Raw genomic sequence first — 13,090 nt, 5'->3', positions numbered from 1 at the left:
GGAACGGGAACAACACCGCCGCTCGGCCTCGGGCACCTGAGGCACAACCTGGAGCGCTCCAGGGGCACCGCGAGGGGCCGGGCGAGGCGCATTCGCGCGCCACAGCAGCGAGAGGGCCCCTCCCCGCCGCGGAGAGGGACCGAGCCCACATAAACAGAAGCCAAGGACAGGCCAAGTGAGGGAAGGCCACTCGGTCAGAGAGCCAGGTCCGCACCCCTGCCCAACTCCCAGCACCAGCCAAGCAAGGCAGGGAGAGTAGGCGAGGGGCCCGCGGGCAGAGCGAGGGGAGCGGTCCCGTTCACCAGGAACGTCCGTCCCTCGTCTGGCGCGGCTTAGGCCCGGCCCAGGGAGAGCACAACACCACCGCATCGATCGCCTGGGACACACAACACCACAAAGGCCGACTCGGCAAGGCCTCAGTGACGACCAGAGACCACGGCACACTGAAGGAGACCGGCCCCGCTCGGAGAGCGTGAGAGCCGGCGCGCGCACAGACCCAAGCAGGCAGGGCGCGGGGCTCAGCTCAAGCAGGAAGGGGAGGGCGGGGCAGCGGGCCATCGGTAACCCAGAGCCCCCCGCCACACACACGCGCGCGCGCGCGCGCATCCGGCGTCCCAACCGTCTGGCCCACAGTGTCCATCTCTGGCTGGAGGACAGTGTGTCACCACTAACCTGGCGGCCCAAAACGCCCACTTTTGGCGGAAAACGGACCAAGCCCTGACACAGGGACAATCCGCTGGTCACACCGACCTCCCGGAAGCGTCATGCGGCCACTGGCCCACAGGACGACCCCATAGCCTCATGTCCCCGGAGCTCCTGGGGCCATCTGGTCGACCCTAGTGGGGGGGGGGGGCCGGGGACACGGGGGACACGGGCGACACGGGCAGAGGACCGCTCCCAGTCTCCGTGACGGGGGTCTCTCGGTACCCTCAGCAGGACAGGTGCCCCAAAGCAGTCACCGGGGAGGTCCCCACTAGCGGTCTCAGACGGCACCGGGAAGGATCGGGGCCCCGCAGTGCGGGACAGCCAAGCCGCCTCCCGCTCCACCCTCGGGCCACGGGCGGGACTGGCAACGGGGCGGACGGGGTCGAGGCCGGCGGCAGGCCTCCAGGTCGCCCTCCCTCCGCCCGCGCTCTCTACGCACATCCCGGACCGTTCCCCACCTCCGCAGCAGGACTTGGAAAAATTGTCGGGGGTCGGGGCCCACCCGCCCACCGGGACCCACCCGGGACAGCAGCCGGGCCCGAAGCGCCCTCCCCGGGCCTCGCCCAGGCGGCAGGGGCCAGCCCCCGCCTCCGGAGCAGCAGGACTTGGAAAAATCCTCGGAAGGGAGTCCCACCCACCCGCCGACCGGGGGGGCACAGGCGGTCGGCGACCGAGCGCGGAGCCACCCATCGCGGCCACTCGCGGTGGCCCGCGCCGGGTGGAGGCCGCGGTGGCCAAGACCAGCGTGTGCTGGTCGACCCACACGGGCAGCCAGCCCCGCCTCGGGCCGCCCGCCCGAGGGCAGCCACGGGCCACCCGCCTACAACTCTGGCGGTTCAATCTCCCGCCGGCGGCCGCGACGACGGCGCCCAGCGGCGACGCGGGGCCATCCTGCCAACGCTGCCGGCCTCCAGGAACTGTGACGCGGTCGCAGCGGCCGGGTCCCCTCCCATGCCGGCTTCGCCGGAGCTCCGGGGACAACGGCATAAAAGCGGCCACCAGGCGGCGCCCGACAACCGGCCTCGGGTGGCAGCGGGACGGATGGCGGTCGCCGGCCGCCAAGGGCGCGCCGCCGGCCGGCCGGCCGGCCGGTCGGCCGGCCGGTCGCCGTGCTCCGTGCCGATCCACTCGGGAACGCGTCGCTCGGGCCGGGCCAGCCGGAGATCATCCGGGCAGGCCCCGAGGCCTCGGCCACCGCCAAAACCGACCCCAAAGGGGATGGGGGCCGTTTCTTTCCCTGGGGTCCTTGGGGACCCGGGGCTGGGGCTGGGGCTGGGGCTGGGGCTGGGGCTGGGGCTGGGGCTGGGGCTGGGGCTGGGGCTGGGGCTGGGGCTGGGGCTCGGGCGCGGGCTCGGGCGCGGGCTCGGGCTGCATCAGGCGGTGAATTTGCCGGGGCTTACGGCCAATGCCCTAAGCAGGCGGCCGCCGAGCTGCAGCACCGAAGAGGAAAACCGCGTGGGGGTGGGCCCGCCCGGGCGAGCGCTGGGACTCGGGCACGGGCCGACCCGGCACAGGCACCCTCTCCCGTCAGCCCCTCGCCCGTGGCGTGCACCGCCACGCCGACCATCGCCGACCAGAACGGGGAGGGGCCGGGGGCCGGGGCGGCCAAGTGCTCTGCCGGGAGGGTCCTCCCGCCGTACAGCCCGGCCCGCCTCGGACTGGGACCGCGGAGGGAGAGCCGGGCCTGACCACGACCCGGTGGCGCCGGGGGGAGGGGGGAGCGGTTCCGAGGCAGGCCCGCCCGCCCGTGCCCAGAATGCCTGCGGGGCGATGGCGACGGGGGCGGGGGCCGGAGAAAGGAGAGAGCCTAATTCGTGTCCCCTCCTAGAAAGCATATCCAGGCGGAGAAAGCGAAAGTAAAACCAGCGCGTCCGGTCTCGGGAGAGAATCGGCAAAAGAAAAGAGCGAGGTGCTCGATCGATCGCACTCGAGCCCAGCGATGACAGCACTCGCGTGGCACGGATGGAACGCGAACGACCGGGCCGACCCAAGGAAGGGGGAACCCGTGTCGACAAAGCACACGGAGACGCCCGCTCCGGCTTCAGGCAGGAGGGACGCGGACAGAGGGGGACCGACCCGGGAGATGGGCACGAGAGAGCCTGCGCGTTTAGACGGGGACACGGGGACGTAGGGTCAGGCGAGCCGATGTCGCCGCGTCAGGGGAGCCCTCCGTGAATCCGAGGCGGAGCACCGGCGGCGGGATGGATGGCGGCGGGTGGACGGACAGACGGACGGGAGAGGAAAACCAGAGCGGGGGGGGGGGGGGGGGGGGGCGGGGGGCAGTTTCCGAGAGAACGCTGCTGGCGGCTGCCGCCCACCGGGGAGGGGAGGCCGCCGGGCTGGAGGGAGAGGGACCAGGGTGGGGCGGCGAGGTGGGGTGGGCCCGTCTCTCCCTCCACCTACCCGATCCCCTTCCCACTGCCTCTCCTAAGGCACTGTCGCCGGCGGGCACCCCCAGCCCGCCCCTAGCCCAGCATGTCACGCCGTCTGCCCTCCTCCCTCCCTCCCTGTTTTACACAGCACACACACGCACGGGCACGGACACGGGCACGGCCCCGGGCCCCCCCCCCACCCCCCCCACCCCAACCTCAAACCCTCTCCTATGGCACGCCAAAGCCCCTGCCAACACCCGGTAGGGAAAAGCCATCCGTAGGCCGAACGAGCTGCTAGAGCCCTACTCGCCTATCGGAAAGAAAAACATCCAGAGATCCAATCCTATCTACCCACGCACTGGCCGGTCCGTCGAGACGTGTCGAGACGTGTCGAGACGACATCCCATTCACCCAAAGCGTACGACCGGCAGCGTTCGGTATCGTCGCACGGTCGTGCGTCCGTCACCACGAGCGATCGTCATCGCCTAGCTCCGTGGCTTCTACGCGACCCGATAATAAGCAAAAGCGAACCCAAACAAACAAACAAACAAACAAACAAAACACAGACACACGAGGAAAACGCCTCCCCTCTCCGTCTCCCTGTTTCCCACCGCCGGACACAGCCGCTCTTTCTCGCCATTCCGGCACCACCGCTCAATTGCCGACTAAGCCGTCCTATGGAGGAACGGGCACAGACGGCACGGCCTGGCCAAGGTGGACGATCGAGGGCCTTTTCTCTTTTCTTTTCTTTAAGCCACTCATCACGTTGTAGGATCTGACAGAGGTTCAATTATTTGCGTATAGAAAGGCCAGGACTCGGGAACGGCTTCGAGAAGGAGAAACGGTGGATGGACGGCCGGACGGCCGGACTCGGGAGGTTTCTGTTGAAAACCTGAGCCCCGAACACGATCTTCGAGTCCCTTTCGTACAGAGAGGAAAGGCCAAAGGGTCCTTTCGTTTCAGTTCTCGAGAGGCTCGAATCAGCAGACATCTTCCACATCCTAGGTAAGCTTCTAGCACGCGCTTCAGACGGCCCGGGTGCATCTTCCCCGACCATTTCAAGTCTATAGGGTTCGCACCGACACACCGTGTCCCGGGACCGGAGTCGTCGCCACGGTGACCAAGGGCACGGGCTGCGGCCCCTCACCATCCCACACCCACGAGTCAGGACAGGCAGCTTAGGTCAAGGGAGACAAAGAGCCTCCCACCCACAGGCCACATCCATCAGGCCTCCGTGGTCACAGCGCTCGGCAAAACAGACAGGAGATCACAAGACATCGTCGCTTTTAAGAGAGACCGGAGGGCCGGGTCCCACAGCCTATCGTCCGTAGGAAGAAAGACACAGCACGGCAACCGAGCAGCACCGACGGACACAAGACATCCGAAGTCACGGACGTCGACGGTCACGTCGTTCTCCTTCCGATAAGACGGTCCTCGCCGTCGGACGCCGTCCTCTCCGAGACCAAAGCAAACAGGCGCCGGAGCGACTTCACTTCCGCCGAGGCCGTCACGCTCTCTGGGTCCTCCATCCGGCCCCGACCTGGGAATTCTTCACCTCTCACCGGAATGAATGACTGCAGAGAACCACGGGCCAACTCGTCGTCCGTCCGACGAGACAGGACACCTCAAACTAGACCTCCCTCCAGTCCCCCTCGTTCGAAAGCACGCGTTTGTCTCGTACGCAGACACAGAACACCGACGGTCACCGCTCTTGCCCTGGGTGTCGCAGCAAGATGTGGGGGCGGGGGGGGCAGGGAGGGGGAGAGGGAGAGGGGAGAGGGGAGAGGGAGAGGGGAGAGGGAGAGGGGAGAGGGAGGGAGGAAGGAGGGGAGGAAGGAGGGGAGGAAGGGAGCAAGGGAGGAGGGGAGGAAGGGAGGAAGATAGATGGAGAACACTGCCAAGAAGGGCAGCGAAGATCATGCCCTGGGTTACAAAATGGCTCCCGGCAGAGGAGGAGGCTGGCAAGGCCAGAGAAGGGCGACCCCTCGACTTTGCCGGCCCACAGAAAAGCGGCCGGCCGCCTGGGGGCGCCCGAAGACCGTCGTGGAGAGCCGGCCCGCCCCTCCTCCACCCCCGCGGCCCAGCCCCCCACCCCCACCCCCGGGGCCGGGCGCTGCCCGGACATGTCCTCCTCCGCCGCCCTGGAAAACGGTCTCATTGAAAACACACATACTAAGACTGTCCTGAAAACGTCAGTACCGTCGGGGATGGGGGCTGCCGTTCTGGGTATCTACGCCAGAAATTAAAACTCGCACCCAGAAAACGACGACGACGACAATGACAATGACAACGACAAAAAACACGAATGTTCCTATCAGCTTTCTCGGCTGTAACCCCGAAACGGACACGATCCACGTGTCCTTTATTTCCTTATTTATTCTTTTTAAGATTTACTTTTATTTCTCTATTGCCCTCTCCCCAACGGCTTGTGGTTTTTTACTCGCTGTTTAAAGACACCCACATTCCTTCCCACCCGTGAAACGGGCATCTGCCAAAAAGAAAAAAGAAAAGCCATTCAGAGCAGGCCACAAACTACCGATGCACACGACTCCTTGGGTGACTCTCAGAACGCCGTGCAGAGCGATAAGGCCGGCCTTAAAAAGTCAAAGGTCGGACCGTTCCCTTTACACGGCATTCTCCAGATGACACAATTAGAGAACATCTCTTCGAGGGGGAGCCCCTCTCTTCGAGTGACCTGGCGGGCCTGGGCTCAACCGAGTGTCCCACTAACAGCAAGCCCAGGGCCACATCGTGGAGTCACGTCCCATCCGGGGCAAATACTGTCAGGTCTGCTGCCAGGATTTTGGGGCCTTCTCCAGGCTCACTTTACCTTTTTTTTCTTTTTTCTTTTTTCTTCTGTTTTGTTTTGTTTTGTTCTGTTCTGTTCTGTTTTTAAAGAGCTGGGAGAAGGTGTACCATGTGAACAAGGATCCCATAAGAGCCAGTACAGCTCATTGAAATTCAGATGAGGCAGACTTTTAACAGGAAACATCACCAGACATCAGGGGGAGACGGTTCATGAAGATAAAGGGCTGAATCCCCCAGTCAGAGGTCAGACCGTACAGCCCTCCATCTCTTCACAAACCAAGATCACAGCCTCCAAGTTTGAAGAGCAACAAGTGGAAGCCCTGCCTCAAAAGAAAGAGGTGAATCCTAAACCTTCCTGTTGACCTGGTGGCCATCATCACCACCCTCCTTGTTAAAAAAAAAATAATAATAATAATAATAATTATTATTATTATTATTATTATATATATATACACACACACACGTATATACGTATGTATATAAAATATACACGCACACGTCTTTACATCTTTATATATTATTGAAGCACATCACTCATGCACAAACACACACAAACATTAGGTGTAGAGTAAAAGTTTGTAGACATGAAATAAACATGCAAAACATGATTCCAGGGCTCCCTCCCATACCTCACCCCTCCGCCGACATCACGCGTGGTTGTGATCCATCTGTTACGAAACTGTGCAAAAGCACCTTCAAAATAGGGCTGCCAACTATAGTCCATATCTTACAGTCGGTGTATGTTCCCCTCACCCACTCTAGTTTTACATTTAAACAGATCGGTTTCTGGATACATATTAATAAAGCGTCCACTGTATCCACAGTGTACCATCGACAGTGTTTGATACGGACACATAGTTGTGCGTTCATCACTGCGATCACTATTAAGGCATTTTTGTGATTTCTGTACTACTGATGAAAAGCAAAAAACAGACAAACACACAAGCCAGCGAACAAGGAAATGCCTCCCCTCTCAGTCTCTCGGGCAGGGGCCGTCCCTTGTTGGACACAGCTGCTCTTTCTGGCTCCTCCCGCACCACGGTTTATTTGTTTATTCAGCACTTTGAGTGAGATGTAGTCACACCCCGTACGATCTAGCCAAAGTCTGTCATCGATGGCTTTTTAAAAGTTCCTGATAAGACCTTTATTGTCAACTCGTAAAGTGGCATAGATGATAGTTTGAAAGAACACACACATTTTAAAAGAGGGCAGAAGGCCAGGTTTGATTTCATAGTATTAGGAGACTAGCTTTGAGAGGGGGGAGAGGGGTGGAGGGGAGAGAGGGAGAAAAGGAGAGAGGGAGAGAGGGGTGAGGGGGGCAGAGAGGGACAGAGGGAGAGAGGGAGAATGCCAAAGAGTGGCATGAATGGAGAGCACTGCTCGCGTGAATGCAAAACAAAACCATACAACCACATCGGAAGGCGGTGACCTTTTCTTATCAACTTACCAACGTGACCCTGTAAACACACTTCTACCTAGTTACTCAAGTGAATTGAAACGATTTTCACACAGTATCCTGCACACAAGTATCAAGGCAGGTTTTTTTCCTGGGTCCCCAAAGACTGGAAAAAATTAACGTGTTCATCAACAGATGGGAAAACACACCCCACACACACACAGACACACGCGCGGGGAGAAAAGATCGCTGAGTAATATGAGGGCCTGTGTCACTCCTCGCAACCTGGGGTTGGGTTGGGGGGAGGGGAGAGGCAATGCCAAGGTAACCTGAAAACTGCAAGGCCCTCCTCTATTTACATAGAAAAGGAGAGGGGTGGGTGCCACACCCAGCACAGCTGACCTAAACCTCCAAGGCAGATGCCCACTGGCACACAATCCGTGAGGCCCCGTCTTTGCTGGGAAAGATGAGAGAAGAGGCCATGGGAGAGAGCATTTCTTTGCGGTTTCAGAGAGGCTAGACCCAGAGTTCATCCCCAGGGAGGACATCTTTGACACAGTCATGGACACCCCCCCCTTTTTTTTTTTTAAAGGGAAACCCCTCCCCTAAAAAAAAGGCCCCCTTTTTCCCCCTCCCCCCCTCCCCCAACTTTCAGCAATGCCTGTTGGAGCTATAGGCAGGACCTGAGGGGCTCTGAATTCAGTCACAGACCCCAGCCGATCGGATCTGTCCGGTGCCGCTTTGGCTGTTCTGGCACAGCTCTTTATTTGTTTATTAAGCCGTTTTCCTGAGATATATCCATATACCATAGGGTCTAGCCAAAGAGCACCATCGACGTCTTTTATTTTTATTTTTATTTTTTTTAAACCTGCTAAAAAGACCCTTACGGTAAAATTTAAAAAACAAAAACAAAAACAAAAAAAAAAAAACATTGGAACGTAGGTGGAAAGAAACTGTACATTTTAAAAGAGCCTGTAAGGCCAGCTGAGAGACTTCACATCATCCGTGATCAGCAATAAACAGGATTGTTGGAGATTTGGGCACGAAGGGTACTGGGAATGAAACAAAGAGAAAGAGAAGAGAAGAGGGCTGGGATCCGGGGGTCTGGGAGTAGAGACTCCTCAGACATCTTCATTGTTTACAAGGGGCTTTCTATATAGCCCAGGCTGCGGGAGAACAAGTATGCAGTTCACTAATAGCATTACTCACGATCTAAGGAACTCAAAAAATCTTTATCTCAAGGTACAAAGTCCAAGCATTCCACCTAACTCCGAAGTAGATCTGCTCATCTTTTCTTTCAGCCATTCACAGCTTCATCCTGTTTGCCCGGAACTCTTAATGACCACATTCCTCCGGGGGGAGGGGGCGAGCGTAGCCATGGTAGCCATGGAAACAGCACGTCTCTCTTTGCGAGACCACTATGCCTCAGTTTCCAACTCAGGATAGCAGCAAACGTTTATCGATGTAAAGAAATTAATTATAACGTGATGATCATTTTGTTCCTACAGCTGTACCGATCGGACATCATACTGTCCAGGAATGAAATAAACGATGGGCTTAGCTATTTAATTTCCGCGGAGGCCCTCATTCTCGACGGGTCATCAGATTCCTGCTTGGGAATTCCTCACACCCTATGGGAACGAATTGCCACAGATAACCACAGGCCAACTCACAGTGTTCGGAGGCAGAGATGCTCAGCCTCTTTCTGGCAGGACTCAGGCTAAATCACGATTGACCCAGATGGATCGCTTTCATTCACGAAGTCTGCATAAGAAAGCATGGAAGAAAAATGAAGTGGCCAAAATTATATCTCCTCTCCCGCCCTCCTCGATTAAAAGCACACACTTAATTTTTAGGAAGACACTGACAGAAGACCGATCATCAGATTTTGCAAATACAAATGAGGTCTTAGGGCTAAGAGATTTCAAAGTCGCGTCCCGGAGTTGGTTCCAGAGGTTACTGTAAGGCAAGTGTCAGCAGGCCCGCCACACTAATCGTCGCCTCCAATAGCGGGGCTCCCACAGGGACGTGAAGGAGGTCAACCACCACACCAGGGAGCCAAGAGTGCCAACAACTGCAAACAGGAGAATTGCGTCCATCATCCAAGGGGCATCTAAGCACCCTCTCGATACAGAGGTGGAGTGGACATAACCATCCCGGGGCCCACGGAATGGAGGAATAGAGCATGGGTTAGCGTGCACTTACTGAGCTTCTGTTCTGGAACTATGGTGATTAGGAATGGAAGTCAACGTAGCATCGAGATGGAGAGAGTGGCCACGGTAGCTGCTGAGGGTGGGGAGTGGGAAGAAGAGACGTGATGTGGGGGCATTTTCAGGACTTGGAGTTCTCTCGGGTGGTACTGCAGGGACAGTCACCGGACAGTGTATGTCCTCCCGTGGCCCACTGGGTGGACCGGGGGAAGAGCGTAAACTGTAACGGGGACCATTGACCATGGGGCGCGGCAGCGCTCGCTCAGAGATGTATTCGCCGAGCGCGATGAAGGTCCCACCGTGATGGAGGAGGTGGTTGTTATGGCAGCAGTAGGGTGAGGGGGGTGGGGGGAATATATGGGGACCTCCTATTTTTTTAATGTAACATTAAAAAAAGATAAAGACAAAGAAATTTTTAAAAAAACTAAAACAAAAACAAAGCAACTGGGCTCTGGGCCCGGTAATGGGTTGCAGACCCACTTCCTAGGGCCTTGGGGAGGGAGGCCATCAAGGGCAGAAAAGGCGGCGGACTTGGCCCAGTGGTTAGGGCATCCGTCTACCGCATGGGAGGTGCGTGGTTCAAACCCCGGGCCTCCTTGACCTGTGTGGAGCTGGCCCATGCGCAGTGCTGATGCACGCAAGGAGTGCCCTGCGCAAGCAGGGGTGTCCCCCGTGTAGGGGAGCCCCGCACGCAAGGAGTGTGCCCCGTGAGGAGAGCCGCCCAGCACAAAAGAAAGTGCAGCCCGCCTAGGAATGGCGGCGCACACACGGAGAGCTGACACAACAAGATGACGCCACAGAAAGAAACAGATTTCCGTGCCGCTGACAACAACAGAAGCGAACAAAAAAGAAGACTCAGCAAATAGACACAGAGAACAGACAACCGGGGTGGGGGTGGGGTGGGGGGAGAGAAATAAAAAAATAAATATTAAAAAAAAAAGAAGAAAGAAAAAAGGGCAGGAAAAAACACCCAGACTTAAAAAAAGAAAAAGAAAAAGCGGGGCTCCCAGGGGCTCTAGAGACACCCAGAAACCATAAGCAGGGTAGACCGTTCAGGAATCTGGCACCCTGTCCGTGGGCCTGGGCCTTCCTTTGGAATTTATGCTCCCCAGGGTAAAGCGGCATGAGGCTCGCTGAGGGGTTCTCTACACATGGCTCTTCCGCCCCTTTTAGTTTTGCGCACCATACTCGGTCAACATATGTCCCAGAGACGTAAACCTTCGGGCCGTCCGTGTGCCAGTCGGGCGGGCCCTGAAACTCAGCAGAGTCGCAGCACCTGCTCTCCAGTGCATCGGGCTCGGCCGGGGAAACTAACGAGGAGACGATGATGGGCAACTACCGACCGTCCCAAGGAACACAAAGTGTCTGTCACTGCAAGTGAGAGAGCTCCATCCGTCTGCCCCTGTGGGATTAAGCCCCCACCCACATGCTCCGGATTGGGGAAGGAACGATGGGCTAGAGTAGACTTACTGCCATCCGACTATAGATTTATGATGATTCTTGCAACAGAAGAACTCTGATCGCCAACAAAGAGGCAGTGTCCACCAGAGGTTCTGAGGGACGGGAGAGGGAAGAGTAGGTAGGTGTCATAAGGGGGCATCTTTGGGACACCGGATTCGTCCCGCACGGCATCACAGGGACGGAAACAGACCTCGGTCTCTTCTGTCACAACTCAACCAAATCGTCACGGAACAGAGCATAAAGTGCCACGTCAACGGCCATCCACGGTCAGTCGCACCGCTCCGATATGGGCTCGCCAATCGTCACAACCAACCGTAGCGACCACACAAAGGTAGGCCGTGGTTAACGTGGGAAAGCGTGGGCGGGGAGGGAGGGGGGCATATGGGACTCCCTTATATTCTTTAGGTAACATTTATGTCATCTGAAGCCCCTTTAAAAAAAATAGATAGAATTATTAACTTTAATAAAAAAAAATTTTTTTAAAAAGCTGCACCAGAAATGCCTAGCAATTTGAAAAACCGAACCTCTGAATAGTTTTTTCAGTCTGCGAACTTTCTACGCTCGCTACGAGTGTGACTGACATTCGATTCCCACCACAGTGATGTTTTGCAAAAACTGTAGTCCAACCGGAATGTTAGCATCGATAGAGCTGAGACGCCAAAAAATTCCATCATCCTCTTATCCCACGGCACTCCCTACTCAGGACCTCCCATCCATCTGCCTCTGACGACAATTAACCCGTTTTCCGATCCCCCTCTCCCCTCCCTTTTTTGGTTCATTTTAAGAACGTCACACACAGAATTATAACTTTTCGATATCGGCCGTTCTCCCTAGGCATAATTCTCTGCAGATTTCTCCAAGCCGATGGTCTATCAGCACTTCATTCCTTTTTATTGCCGGTTAGTATTCCACGGTATGTATACACCACCGTGGATCGAAGCATCCACCCTTCAAAATTACTTGCTTGCTTTTGTTATTGTTTACTTCGGTGTGCCCGCGTTCAGTGTCCATTGCCGACACACGGAAATGGAATTTTGTTTTCTGTGTTTCTTCTATCCTGCATGAGCATCTGCCAAACTCCCGTATCAGTATCTTCCTAGAGTCCCTGCCATTTTCTACATAGGTGCTCATGTCATATGCAAATAAATAGGAAGCCCATTTTATTTCATTGCAGTCTGTACACATTTCGCTTCCTTTTCTAGCTCTACAGTCCTACAGAACTGGGAAGAACTTCTAATACTGCATCGCATAAGAACAGTGAGAGAAGACGGCTTTCCCTTGTTCCCAATCTAAGCTGGAAAGTATTCAGACTTTCTCCATGACCCATCATGCCACCCTGAGGTTTCTCGTAGATGTGTTTTATCACGTCGAATGGAATCGATCACCTCGATAGAATCGTGTCCCTCACAAAAGTCACATTCAGGAGCAATGACTTGGGAAGTTTGGGCCGCTGCTCTGCCAGGCTCAGAGGGCAAAACATCACCCCCTCCCACCATTGTTTACAAATTGAAACATTTTGCCACAACCCGGCCAAAAATAACACTTTTACTGAAAGAAACCCACAGTCTCAGACTGAGGAGCCAGTCCCAGAACCACCTGAGTCGCACCAACGCTCTCAGCAAGGGGGAAGAAGAAAACGCACACAAGAGCACGGTTCAGTTGGTCTCTCATGAGGTGAGGCCGGCCTGTCACTGAGACCACCCTCGGACCCAGGCAGGGTCTTATGAGACAAGAGCATGACTCAGTGACATGAACAGAATTACAAATATTTGGAGAAAGAGAGAGAACCCAGCCCTCCACCGCTTCACACCCATTAGAAGGGCTGAGATTAAAACAGCGCGCGCGCGCGCGCACACACACACACACACAGTGCGTGTGTGCGTGTGTGCGTGTGTGCGTGTGTGCGTTAAAACAAGTGCTGGGGAGGACGTGAACCCACAGGCACTGCCGGCGGGAGCACAAAATGGCACAGGCCGCGGCTGCAGAAGGCAGGGCCGCGGCCCATCAGGAAACGAAAGTAGAGCTTTGCACCCGCACTTCCCGGGAGCCGTGATTGACGGCCGGCCCGTGAAGCCCGTGCGGCTCGGACCGGCCCGGTCGGCCGCGGGGCCTGCCCGCGCGCCCGCTCTCCTCCTCCT

At 56.8% G+C, this 13,090-nt stretch overlaps 1 long non-coding RNA gene across 2 annotated transcripts; it reads right to left on the bottom strand.

Annotated features, from left to right (window-relative positions):
* Window positions 1–8,096: 8,096 nt before the first annotated feature.
* Window positions 8,097–11,281, bottom strand: LOC131277716 (uncharacterized). 2 transcript variants are annotated; one of them, XR_009184826.2, is made up of 5 exons: window positions 11,143–11,281; window positions 10,962–11,044; window positions 9,487–9,567; window positions 8,955–9,045; window positions 8,097–8,333 (listed from the first exon to the last, which is right to left on the bottom strand). It is a non-coding gene; the product is annotated as an uncharacterized lncRNA (long non-coding RNA). The 2 variants fall into 2 exon arrangements; XR_009184825.2 differs by lacking the exon at window positions 11,143–11,281 and having other exon boundaries at window positions 10,962–11,086.
* Between the last annotated feature and the right edge of the window lie 1,809 nt (window positions 11,282–13,090).

This window comes from Dasypus novemcinctus, unplaced genomic scaffold (genome assembly GCF_030445035.2).
Source record: "Dasypus novemcinctus isolate mDasNov1 unplaced genomic scaffold, mDasNov1.1.hap2 scaffold_340, whole genome shotgun sequence".
Lineage (NCBI taxonomy): Eukaryota > Metazoa > Chordata > Mammalia > Cingulata > Dasypodidae > Dasypus > Dasypus novemcinctus.
Note: the sequence above shows the minus strand (reverse complement) of the source record. Positions and strands in the feature narration are given on the sequence as shown.